Here is a 12937-nt window from a genome sequence, read left to right as displayed (position 1 = left end):
AAAATTACAAGGTGATTCCTCCTCCCTCGCCCACTGGCTTAAGTAGCAGGAATTTTAGGCCAGAAGAAGGGGAGGAAATGACATTGGGCAGAAGAGATCTGTTGGGGATGGGCCCTCACATCACACAGCGTAAGTAATTCCCTGCCCCATCTGGGGTTCCCTTGTGCTGCTGCAGTGCACATAGTAGTCAGAATGGCCAGTGACTCCTTCAGGGCACGCTACGCAACCTCAGGTGGGGCTCGACCTGAAAGTCAAGTTTATCCTGACACAAACAAAGGACCCCCATAGAACCTCTTCTACCATCACTTAGAAAATCAGGGTAGGGAGAAGCCATTCCTGGGGTAACAACAGATGCTAAACTTCCTGTGTTCCAGCATTGCATGTAAGTGCACGGTTCCAAAAATAGGATAGCAAGAACTGGAACTATAAAAATATAACGGTTCTCTCTGTGTTTATTTAAATTGAGGACTTAAAAAGTTGCAGGTAGAAAAATGATAATTGTTTGCAATTTTTCAACAACCTACTATATGAAAGGGCCAAGTCCAGTGTAGACTTGTGGAATAGCATCCTAGGACACAGAACAGGATTGGCAGGAAGAGCCAGGAGGAAGAAAGAAGAGCATCTTGACAAAGTTGAGAAAAACCAGGCAGAGTTTCACCAACTCCTTAATCGAGGAGGAATTGGAATTAATCATAAACCCACCTTGTATGTTGCTTCAAGTTTACTGTAGAAATAACTTTAACCATTTAAAGCATAGTATATATAATTCATTCAGTTGTGTGGATTCAGTCTTTTTCATCTAACCCTTTCTGTCGTGTTTATATAGCCTCACATAAAAGAACCCCTTCAGGTATTTTGAATCTTGGTCAAGTGGAACCCCAATCATTTATTGCAGTCGAGATTTTAGATTTTAGCTCTGAAAGGGTGGCACAATAGAAACGCTTACAGATGGCACTGAGCAGGGCTTACTCCTGCCTGAGTGTGCCACATGCCACACTGGTGCACTTGATGAAAGGCCGAAGGCGAAGGAGCACTGATGACTTCGGAATCAAGGGCATGAGCCTTTTTAATTTCATAATATCAGAATTGCTCCTAGCCTCCAGGGAAAGCTATACTTTGGAGGGTCTGAACAAACCACATACCTTTCTATGCCTCTGTTCATGCCATGACCTATGCGCAAGATTCTTCCTCCCTCCTTCCACCTCCCCAAATCCTAGACATCTTTCCACGCTCAGCTCAAAATATATGCTCTCTGTTATGTTCTTTCTATTGGCAACTCTCTTCCTCAGTCATGGGGGTAATTGATCATTTAATTCTTTGGGCTCTTATAACTATTATGTTACTTTGTTGTCCTACTTGTCTTTTGGAGGGAAGAGTGTGTTATCTTTTCTTTGAGGATTTTTCTCTTCATCTTTGATGTCCTTTAGAATCACTCCTAAATGTCTAGGTTTGCACTGGTTTTTATTTACCCTGTTTGGAACTTGGTGTATTTCTTCAACCCAGGGTCTTATGTTTTTATTCAATTCTGGAAGATTCTCAGCCATAATCTCCTCGAATATTTCCTCTCTCCCTTTATTCTCTATTTTATGCTCTGGAATGCCTAATAGATGTATGATGCACCTACATACATCATTCTAGTCTCCATACGTCAACTGCCTTTTTGGTATTTCCACCTTTTTATTTCGCTCTTTATCCCCATTTCGCCTCTTTATCTCTATGTGTAATTTCAATGATCCTTCTTTAGTTGTGTCTAATTGACTACAGATTTTAGAAATCTCTGGTACAGAGAATTAGATTGATGTTAGTCCTAGGTTCATTATATACTATCATCATTTGTTAATGCATAGTCCTTTTTTGTTTGTCTAGATATGTATCTATTCATTAATAATATAAAAAATGAAGGGACTAGAATGTTAGCAATAACTTATAACTACCCATGTGCTTCCTCCCATCTTGTCCCAATCCTTCCTCTCCTCCAAGGTAACCACTACCCTGATGCTTGTTCTTATTGTTGCTTTACTTTAAAAATTAACCTAATGAAACTTAAAAGCTTTTGCACAGCAAAGGAAACCATAAAAAAGACGAAAAGACAACCCTCAGAATGGGAGAAAATATTTGCAAATGAAGCAACTGACAAAGGATTAATCTCCAAAATATACAAGAAGCTCATGCAGCTCAATATCAAAAAAACAGACAACCCAATGCAAAAATGGGCAGAAGACCTGAATAGACATTTCTCCAAAGAAGATATACAGATTGCCAACAGACACATGAAAAGATGCTCAATGTCACTGATCATTAGAGAAATGCAAATCAAAACTACAATGAGGTATCACCTCACACCAGTCAGAATGGCCATCATCAAAAAATCTAAAAACAATAAATGCTGGAGAGGGTGTGGAGAAAAGGGAATCCTCTTGCACTGTTGGTGGGAATGTAAATTGATACAGCCACTGTGGAGAACAGTATGGAGGTTCCTTAAAAAACTAAAAATAGAACTACCTTATGACCCAGCAATCCCACTACTGGGCATATACCCTGAGAAAACCGTAATTCAAAAAGAGTCATGTACCACAATGTTCATTGCAGCTCTATTTATAATACCCAGGACATGGAAGCAACCTAAGTGTCCATTGACAGATGAATGGATAAAGAAGATGTGGCACATATATATAATGGAATATTACTCAGCCATAAAAAGAAATGAAATTGAGTTATTTGTAGTGAGGTGGATGGACCGAGAGACTGTCATACAGAGTGAAGTAAGTCAGAGAGAGAAAAACAAATACTATGTGCTAACACATATATATGGAATCTAAAAAAAAAAAATGGCTCTGATGAACCTAGGGGCAGGACAGGAATAAAGACACAGACGTAGAGAATGGACTTGAGGACATGGGGAGGGGGAAGGGTAAACTGGGACGAAGTGAGAGAGTGGCATTGACATATACCCATTACCAAATGTAAAATAGATAGCTAATGGGAAGCAGCTGCATGGCCCAAGGATATCAGCTCGGTGCTTTGCGACCACCTAGAGGGGTGGGATAAGGAGGTTGGGAGGGAGATGCAAGGTGGAGGGGATATGGGGCTATACGTATGTATGTAGCTGATTCACTTTGTTATACAGCAGAAACTAACACAACACTGTAAAGCAATTATACTCCAATAAAGATTTTTTTAAAAAAATGTTTTGAGAATATATTTGTTCCTAAAAAGCACATTATTCAGTTTTTGGCTTTTAACTTAAAAAAAAAACTTTGTGACTTTATAAAAATGATTCTGCACTGAAATCATCTTCTAGGACATTATTATTTTTTTTTATATAAATTTATTTATTTTAGGCTGCGTTGGGTCTTCGTTGCTGCGCATGGGCTTTCCCTAGTTGTGGTGAGTAGGCTTCTCATTGTGGTGGCTTCTCCTGTGGCAGAGCATGGGCTCTAGGTGCACAGGCTTCAGTAGTTATGGCACGCGGGCTCAGTAGTTGTGGCGCACGGGCTTAGTTGCTCCGTGGCATGTGGGATCTTCCCGGACCAGTGCTCAAACCCGAGTTCCCTGTGTTGGCAGGTGGATTCTTAACCACTGCGCCACCAGGGAAGCCATGGACTTATTTTTTTCATTCCCAGTTATGTTGTTAAGATTCCTGCATATTGCAGCATGTAGCTGCAATTCATTTGTTTTGACTGCACTGTAATGTTCCATTGTGTCTTCATGTGACTATATCACAGTTTATTTATCCACTCTTGGTGTCAACAAGCATTTGGGTTGTTTCCAGGTCTTTGCTACTATGAGCTGCACTACTATAAACTTTGTTATTTATGGCTCTTGGGTTTCTCTTGGTTGTGTTCCAGGAAATGGAATTGCTGAGATACAGAGTATGTGATTGCTCAACTTTCAGAATAATGGTGCACTCTTCTCCTAGGTGATTGTACCAAACAAATCTGCTATTTATTACCTCTCTATTGTGTTTTGAATTTTCGGCGACCATATTTTTCACTTGTAAAAGTGTTATGTAGTTCTTCATCAAATTGGCTTTTACGTTTCTAAACTGTCTTCCACTGTCATTGTGGCTTCCATTCCTTCATTTATCTGTCTAATCAGCTTAAACATCCATATATTATAATCTTTTTCAAGTTGTGTAATCGTCTCCAGTTACTGATGTGCTGAGTCTGCTTGTTGCATCTGCTTTACATCTATATACACTTCCCCACCCCATGGTTGTTTGTTTCTTTATATGGTTTATAAATTCTGGTTTTGAGCTTATCTTCAGCACAACATTTTCCCTCTGGGAAGATCCTATCTGTTCTGATGTAAGTGCCTCTACAAAGTTAGTTTCCAATTGCTTCTACTAAAGCCACATGGATTTCAATGGGTTAAGATGTGTCTTTCTGTTGTGTTGATGCTTTGCTTTGGAGTTCCTGTCTGTATGTACAGGATGTATATATGTCTGTATATACATCTAGAACCCACACCCTCACAGGGCACAGGTCTGGAGTTTTACCTTCTCATAAATGACTTTTTAAAAAAACTCCATCAAAGCCTCAAATGGATGTCAAAATTCCTTGCCACTTCCACAGGTTGATGGATAAAGTTTTCCTAATTCCCTTTCCAGGGACTGGGAAACCCTTCAAGTCACTGGGCTTTATGAAGGGGATTCATTTATAGTTTCCAAACGTGTGCATGCCCAAGACCAGTTACACCATGCCAGTATAAACATGAAAATCAGTCTGCAGTCCCTGGGACCCATATGCAGGCCTAATAAACTGTTTGGCCATTATGATATTAGCTCCCACTTCCCATTCTCCCTAGGTTTGAGTTCTTTCCTTCATTCTTTTGTTTAGCTAGCGTATCTATGTGTAGATGAAATAAGGAAGAAAGCCCAAGTCAGTGCAGGCAGGCTTGCTGCTAGAAATTCTACTGAGATATATACATATCATATATATATAGATAGATAAATATATATCATATATATTTTTATATATAAATTTAATTTTTATTTTATTTTGGAATATAGTTGATTTACAATGTTGTGTTCTACTGATATATTTTTATTAGAGCATTTATGTCATTCTTCCTTGAGTTTTTGTTAGTTGATTAACTCAGGTCTCTCATGCTGAGGGCAGGCTCCTTGAGGGCAAGCCCGTTTTATTCATCTTCATCTCCTGACCACATGACTTTTGCAGCAACACATTAACATGTAATACATATTCAAATATAATTGTGAAATGCCGACATAATGAATGAACACACGAGTGAATGACGTCACAAGCCAAATTCACTTTCCAATAAAACGCCATTTCTACATTTTATTCAAAGAACTCCCAAGGTATAAAAAGCCAGAGACTTGTTCAAGTTCGTAGATGGTCAGTCAAGGAGCAGGGCAGAGAATTTAGGAGTCCTGAGCCCTGGATAGCTGACAACCGGCCATCTCTACTCTCCAGGGAGAGCGAGAGGCCAGGACGGCTGCCGCATGGAGGCCTGTGCTGTGCATTTTCTTGGATTTGTACACTCCCTTTTTTGTTTCAGACTGACTGAGCCAGGGCTTCTGAAATTTCAGGAGTGAGAGCACCTCTAAGAAAGAGGCAGAACACAGTCAGCACTGCTCCACCTGAAATACGCCCGCCGGTCCTGTTGTGACCGGGGACCTGTGATGACACAGAGCGTGTGTTCTGAGTGAGGATGCGTGTGCGCGTGCTCGGGCGATGTGCGTGTTACCGCCGGTTCCCACTCCACGCAGGAACCTGCCTCAGCACTTCCCAAGCACATTGGAGCTCTTTACGTGCCCAGCTCTCCTACTAAACTGCGAGTTTCTCAAAGGTGGGTACTATGTCGTCGTCATCTTTGCACGCTCAGTGCCAACAGAGTAGATCAGATTATGAAAGATGAAGCCTGGGACAGGACCCGCCCAGATGGCCCAGCTGCTTTTCCGGGCCAGGGTCTGTGTCTCCCGGGCTAGCCCAAGTCTCTGAAGAGGCAGTGTCCCCCTTGCTCCTTGCTCAACAAGAAGGGCAGAGGTCAGACCAACCGCCTCCCTTCTTGCTTAGCTTAACTCTCTATCAGCTTTGTACTGGATCTTAAGCAGACCTATTCCCACCTGCTTATTTGAGAGCGAGAACCAGTTTGCGGCTTCTTCATGAGGTGTGTAGCAACGGTGTCCCCAGATAGCTTGGGGTGATGAAAGAAATCGGCTTGGGAGACACGCCTCCCTGTTTGTCTTCTCAGCCTTGGGAGTGGAGTGGGCCCCAGTGCAGCTCTGCCCCAACCCTGGCTTCCCTGTGCCCAGGGCTACAAGGGACTCAGAGGTGCTGCTTCTGAGTGTGTGAAAAAGAGCAAAGGGAATGTGAGTCAGAGAAATAATTCCCGGACCAACCTCACCCTAGAATTGTTTCATTAAAATGGGGAGCTGGAGGGGGAGAAAGTCTTTTGCCAAAGTCTCCACTCTGTTCCAACTTGCCTTTGACGTGAGGACTCAGCAGATCCAGGGCTGACGAACCGAGAAGGGCTTGATTTACAGAGCCCTCCTCCGTCCCGGGAGGGCATCAGCGCTGTAAGTGGAGGCTCTAAAGTGTTCGTGAACAGTGTAAGCCGGTCCTGCGCCTCCCTCTGCCCAGCACCCCAGAGTAAATTTCCAAAAGGTGGTAGGACAGAGAAAAAGTTCCTTCTGTTCGGATGCCATTGCGTCTGTTGGATGAAGAGCCGGACCAGTCGCTGGGTTCTTCAAGGCAGGCGTCTCGAGTTTCCTGCAGCTCTGCTCTCTGCCACCCAGCTTCAGGGGTCTTCCATCAGTCCCACGGGGGCGTGCTGTTTAATGATAGGAACGTTGAGAGACAGCTCCAGCTGTCACAGCATGGCCCTAACGGCACAAACATCTGAGTTCCTACAGACTTTTTTCAGACCGTCTGCCCAGTGATACAAGCCCAGCTCGCTTCCCTGGACCACTGCAGTGTTCCACATGCTTCCCTTACAGTGGCGCCTCCAGAATTTCTATAGAAGAGGGTCTTACAGGCCCCAGTACTGCAAATGGAGGCCAGGGCATTTGTCTTAAAGCTGCGCTTTCATGAACCATCAGAAAGGAAACAAACCTAAAAGCATGATTAATGAAAAAATATATACTTTGTTTATATCAGTGAGATACTTCCTTGGGTTTTATGGACATGAAATTCGGGATTTATTTTTTCTTTCTTATAGTCAGTCAGTTATTCCAGTTGTATTTTATAGCATTTGCTTTTGCTTAGTTGCTTCCTTCTAGATTATTCTGTGACCTCATTGGCCTGAGAATTTAAAATACATACCTTGTGATTATTTAGCTGAAATTCACTTATTTATTTGCTGAATTAATTGGTTGGGACTTCAGGTAAAGGTAGGTAGTATTGGCCCTGCAAGTGTTCCTTGGCTCCCTAGGGTCCTGGAATGAATGCAGTTGTTTAGAATTAGCCCGACTTCATCTCTAGTAGAAGCACAAAGGATCAGATTGTATCCAAAAAAGGGAGGTTTTTCAGTAGTGTAAGGGGGCAAGTCACCATTCCTCTCCAGATTTCAATTTTCTATAAAATGAAGAGGTTGGCTTAGATGACTAAGGTCTCTTTCTGCTAGCTCTATCTAGCTATCCACCCTTCCATCCTCAGCAGATTAGGTGATGGGGCCTATTACTCAGGTTATTTTCATCTCTCCCATCTATTGACTATAATCCTAGAGTGAGTTCTTTTGTGTCTCCCCAGCCTCATGTCCTCCAATTGCAAAGTAGGGACATTTACCTTGGTCTCTTTTCTACCCACAAGCATTGGCAGGGAACCTCAGCATCTCAGGCAGGAAAGGTGATTGGCCCATCCTTCCTGAAGAACCTCCAGAGCATAGCCAAATAGGGAGGAAGACCCACACCAGCACAGGTGGACACTTCCTTTCTGGGGAGAAGGAAAACAACAGAGAAGGAGAGTAGCTCAAAAAGGGGGCCACCCTCAACCACCCAGACCACAGCTCTGGCAGCAGGGCTCCACCCACCCATCCCCATGGGGTCTTGGTCACTCTCAAGTTTACAGTATTGGAGCAGGAAGGTCTGCCAAGATCACCTCAATAACTATAATTGTGGAAGATGATATAAGCTGTGTTCAATCTTCATTAAGTTTGAGGCCATCTTTTTCCTTCAGTGGTTAATCCAAAGATTATCTGTTAAACGCACAGAGCCAAACCAGATGAAATGAACAGATGTGGCGCCTTCCCTCTAAGGGTTTATAATCTAAATTAAAGAGCATCCACTCACAATGGGGAAATAAATCCTGGACAGCCTTAAAGAGCATTGAGTCCAAATTGATACTGATTATCTGGTTTTTGACGTACTCGGGATGGGGTGAGGACGGTGGGTTTCAATCCGGGGCAGTGCTCTCAGCACTTTTTGTGTGTTGGACCCAAGGATGTGACTCCCTTATCCACTTAGCAGTCATAAAAAGTACACAGACAACTCAGTTTCAGTCGTAACACTCACTGTACGGACCATGTTGAACGTGCATTGCCAGGTAGTTGTGATTTTTACAGGAACTTGGGCACTGGTGCCCCTTGAACAAGGAAGATATCTATCAAGCTCAATATCATCAATGTCATTAACATAAGTGTTTTCAGTGGTCATAGGACAGATGTGCTGAACTGTGGGTTGTCAACTGGACATCACTGACATCCCCTTCTGAGGTCTTCCTGCCTGGAGAAGAGAAACTGATAGCTGCATTTCCCCGAACCTCTTCTCTGCCTGGTTCCAGGAGGAATCATCCAATGCAAAGCACTTACAGGAGGAAGCGGGAGGAGGAGGGATCATTATTCTCCCCGGGCAGATGGAGGCAGGTACACAGAGAAATGCAGGGTTCAAACCGCTTTCAGATAGATTTTCAGAGAATCACCTGTGTTATGCTACAGGCTGAGATAGCTGGTAGAAACATCTCAGAGATAAGTTTTGTAGTTTCCCAGGGCAGCTCTTGGGGATCACATGCTTCATTGCTGCAGGCTGAGAGCATTTACAATGACTTTTTTGATCTTTGCTTCCCCAGTGGCTGCATAAACCTTACTTCCCCATCTTAAAACTCTTAATACATGCAACATACACAGTGGCTTCTATTTTTCTGATAAAACCCTGACTAATAGAAAAAGTAATTATTTAAAAATTTAATGTAAAATTAGGAAAAACAGAATGCAGAATGGATGAGAGAAGTATATTGTGTTATAGGAACACCCATAAAGGGAATCTAATCCAGAATTGGGGGATGGAGGACAGAGACTTCCTGAGAAAGTGGCCTCCAAGCTGAGACTTGAAGGATAAAACTGGGTTAGCTAGTCAAAGTGCATGGGGTGGAGGAGACGGAGGTTGTCTTCAAATTGTGCAAAGACCCCGAGGCCCGAGGGGGCCCAGAGATAGACGCCCCATTTGTCGGGGTGATGGTAGGTGGTGATCGCTAAGAGCAGAGGAGAGATATTACAGGGTTTTTAAATGTAGAGTTTATGTCTTCAAATGATCGCTCTGGTTGTGGGACCGAGAATGGATTTCAAGAGAGCAAGATTAAATGTGGGGAGAGCAACAGCCAGCTGTCGTGAGGGTCCATACACGAGACGTCCATAGCTTGGACTTGGGTACTGGCAGTGTGGATAGAGAGATGGTGACAGATGCAAGAAATGCTTAGTAGGTGCACGGGTTAGAGAATGGGAGAAGTCAAGGAGGACTCATTTTGCCTCTATGGAAACTGAAGCTTAGAGGGATTACACAGCTCACCTCAGGTCACATAGCTCGGAAGCAGTGGAGTCAGGATTCAAACCTTAATTTGTGTAACTCTGGAGGCTTTGCTTAACTAAAAGCTCTATAGCATACACAGTCACAGATAGTCAATTTTTAAAAAAGTAATTAGAATGAGGTCCTCACGGCACTCGAGATTACCATTTTACATTAAGATAACACATGGGATAATGGTCTCTTCATCTCTTATTCTATTCTACATTACTTCCTAGTTGATTTAACTCATTTTCATAAGTTTTTCCTCTATATTTTAAAATGTTGTAATTAAAGGAAGAGGGAAAGAAGATTTCTTCTCACTAATATTTTGCTTTCAACTAAAGGAAAAGCAAAAGGCATTTGTTTCATCGTTTTGACGTACATAAACCTGTAACTTCAGAAGTTCTGAGAGGCTAAAAACCATAACCAGCTGTCGTATTTTGTTTGCCAAAATGACTAAGGTAGTGTGTAAGGTTGGGAAAGCAGTAAAATAATTATCCCATAGTGCTCCCAAACACCCACCTCTTCTGCTTTATGGTAGATGTACTAAACATGTCTGAAATAGCTGGAAGCAAATGCTGACTTGCCCACGATTCTGACTCCTATCTATTTGCTACTGAGTCTTGAGCCTCCATCTCTAGAACAAACCTCTTTGCTGAGGACACTCTCAGGCGCATGACTCAGGCTCCTTCAACTTTCTGTGTTCCAGCAATCTCACTGCCCCACACTGCTTTCCTTCCTGAAATCTTCATCATCCACATCTGTAAAACCAGACATTTAAAAAGTTATTCTAGAGTCATTTCTCCCCTATTTCTCACATCAAATCAGCCACTAAATCTGATGGTTTACCTCTTAAATACCTCTTTATTTTTTCCTTTCCTCTCTACTTTCACCATGGCTGCCTTAATACAGGCTACTGTTTCCAAATTCCTGACGGATAATCATTTTTGTGAGGCAGAAACAAGAAATTGGAATTCCCGGGAATTCCCCAAATCACAATTTATTCTGTATTTTTTCCATAACACTTCACTTACGTGTTTTTAAATAATAAAGATTGGCCACAATAATAGACAATGAATAGTTTTTCTGTGATAGGGTTATACTAAAAGTTTGAAAGGTTTTCTGTGGGAAAAAAAAAGTGTAATAATAAATGCTTGGCTATTACTATTGTGAACCAAAATATTGTGACAAAATTACATGTTTCCATAACATGTAAAAATGACATCTACCTGATATAGGCATTTGATAGTAATTAGAAGGTAAAATTAGAAGGAAACATTAACACAGAATAAATGCCAAGTAAAAATCGTTTTAAAAATCCAAAGATAATATCACAAATATTTAATATTTAAACCTTACTCTTAAAATAAAATTGTAAATCTCACAAGCATGAATTTTACTATCCAGTAGTGAAATCTTAGTTTTAGGACAAGCATTCCAGATGTAGAAAAATGTCTTTCATCTCGTGTTAAGGTTCGCGGAATTGGTTGGTTGAGGATGTGTTCAAAAGCATCTTCAAATTGGGCGATTAGTGAACATGTTGCTTCAGATTAGGTCATTTCCTTTTTTAGTAACAAAAATATGTTGTCTGTTTGGCCTGGTTTTTGTTTTGCCATTGAAATAGACGTTGCTGGGCCTCCCTGGTGGCGCAGTGGTTGGGAGTCCGCCTGCCGATGCAGGGGACGCGGGTTCGTGTCCCGGTCTGGGAAGATCCCACGTGCCGCGGAGCGGCTGGGCCCGTGAGCCATGGCCGCTGAGCCTGCGCGTCCGGAGCCTGTGCTCCGCAACGGGAGAGGCCACCACGGTGAGAGGCCCGCGTACCGCAAAAAAAAAAAAAAAAAGCAACGTTTATTTCTTTTTCTTTTTTTTTGCGGTACGCGGGCCTCTCACTGTTATGGCCCCTACCGTTGTGGAGCACAGGCTCCGGACGCGCAGGCCCAGCGGCCATGGCTCACGGGCCCAGCTGCTTCTTAGCACGTGGGATCCTCGCGGACCGGGGCACGAACCCGCGTCCCCTGCATCAGCAGGCGGACTCCCAACCACTGCGCCACCAGGGAAGCCCTAGACGTTGTTTATTTAAATTTGAATTTAAGATCAGTTTCTGGTCTCTTATTAGATCATTTCATAACAACATTAATCTGTTTTTCTCATTGTATGTCTTTTGTCAAAATATTTGCAAAGAACTGTAACTTAGGGTGAATATTTAAACACTAGAAACACCAATGAACATTTCATAACATTCAAATAATATAACATTCGTATCTTCTAACAAGGTTAACAGGACTTCACAGAATTATTTGCCAAAATTGCCCACTTAGAGACTTATTTTGGCCTCCAAAACTTGTTATTTCTTAGCACACCACTCACAGAATTTGTATAAAGTAAAAAATGCATGTAAACATATTAGTATTTATTTTATTTCCAAGAACGACATCATTATTAGCAGACAGGGCCATGAAAACATACTTACACCAGTGCCAAAAGCCAGAAGAAACGCTGATTGCCTCTTTCTTACCTGATGCTCCTGCGCTGGTTCCCAGAAATATCAAGTTTAATATTCAACTCTGCAGCTCTGTTCCCTGCTCTAGCTTTTGCCTTGATGTTGAGTGGATTCCTTTGAGCCAGTAATGTTTCTATGTTAATAGTTAAGCTCTAATTCTCACGGGAGAATTATACTACTTTCTCTCACTTTTCTCTGATTTATCAACTGATTATGATTATTGTTTTTTTTAGGTTCAGTATTTAGCCCTCAACTGGAAACAGCCCAAATGCTCATCCACGGGGCAATGGATAAAAAATTGTGGTATATTCATACAATAGAATGTTAGCCGTAAAAAGAAACATGGATGAATCTCAGAATCATTGTGCTTAATGAAAGAAGCCAGGCAAAAAAGTATCTAGTGTATGATTCCATTTATGTATAATTTCAGGAAATGCAAACAAATTTATAGTGACAGAAAGCAAATCAGTGGATGTCTTGGATTGGAAAATGAGGAGACTTTTGGATGTGATGGAAGCATTCCTATTTTTACTGTGGTGATGGTTTCATGGGGTTATACACAGGTTAAAAGTCATCAAATCATACACTTTAAATATGTGTAATTTGTGCTATGGAAAGTTATATCTTAATAAAGTTGAAAGGAGAGAAGACAGAGTGAGAGGTTGAGAGAGAGAAAGATGGGGATGGGGGAAGAA

The 12937-nt window shown here is 42.0% G+C and overlaps 2 long non-coding RNA genes across 2 annotated transcripts in view; one reads left to right on the top strand and one right to left on the bottom strand.

Annotated features, from left to right (window-relative positions):
* Positions 1-5269: 5269 nt before the first annotated feature.
* The window catches only part of LOC117196847 (uncharacterized), a 39060-nt gene continuing 31392 nt past the window's right edge, over positions 5270-12937 (top strand). Inside the window, exon 1 of the long non-coding RNA XR_004477242.2 lies at positions 5270-5814. This is a non-coding gene — a long non-coding RNA (uncharacterized LOC117196847). The remainder of the gene's footprint in view (positions 5815-12937) is intronic.
* On the bottom strand, positions 5821-11365 carry LOC125965201 (uncharacterized). The gene is made up of 3 exons (XR_007478830.1): positions 10391-11365; positions 7290-7898; positions 5821-6798 (listed from the first exon to the last, which is right to left on the bottom strand). It is a non-coding gene; the product is annotated as an uncharacterized LOC125965201 (long non-coding RNA).

Source organism: Orcinus orca, chromosome 8 (assembly GCF_937001465.1).
Source record: "Orcinus orca chromosome 8, mOrcOrc1.1, whole genome shotgun sequence".
NCBI lineage: Eukaryota > Metazoa > Chordata > Mammalia > Artiodactyla > Delphinidae > Orcinus > Orcinus orca.
Note: the sequence above shows the minus strand (reverse complement) of the source record. Positions and strands in the feature narration are given on the sequence as shown.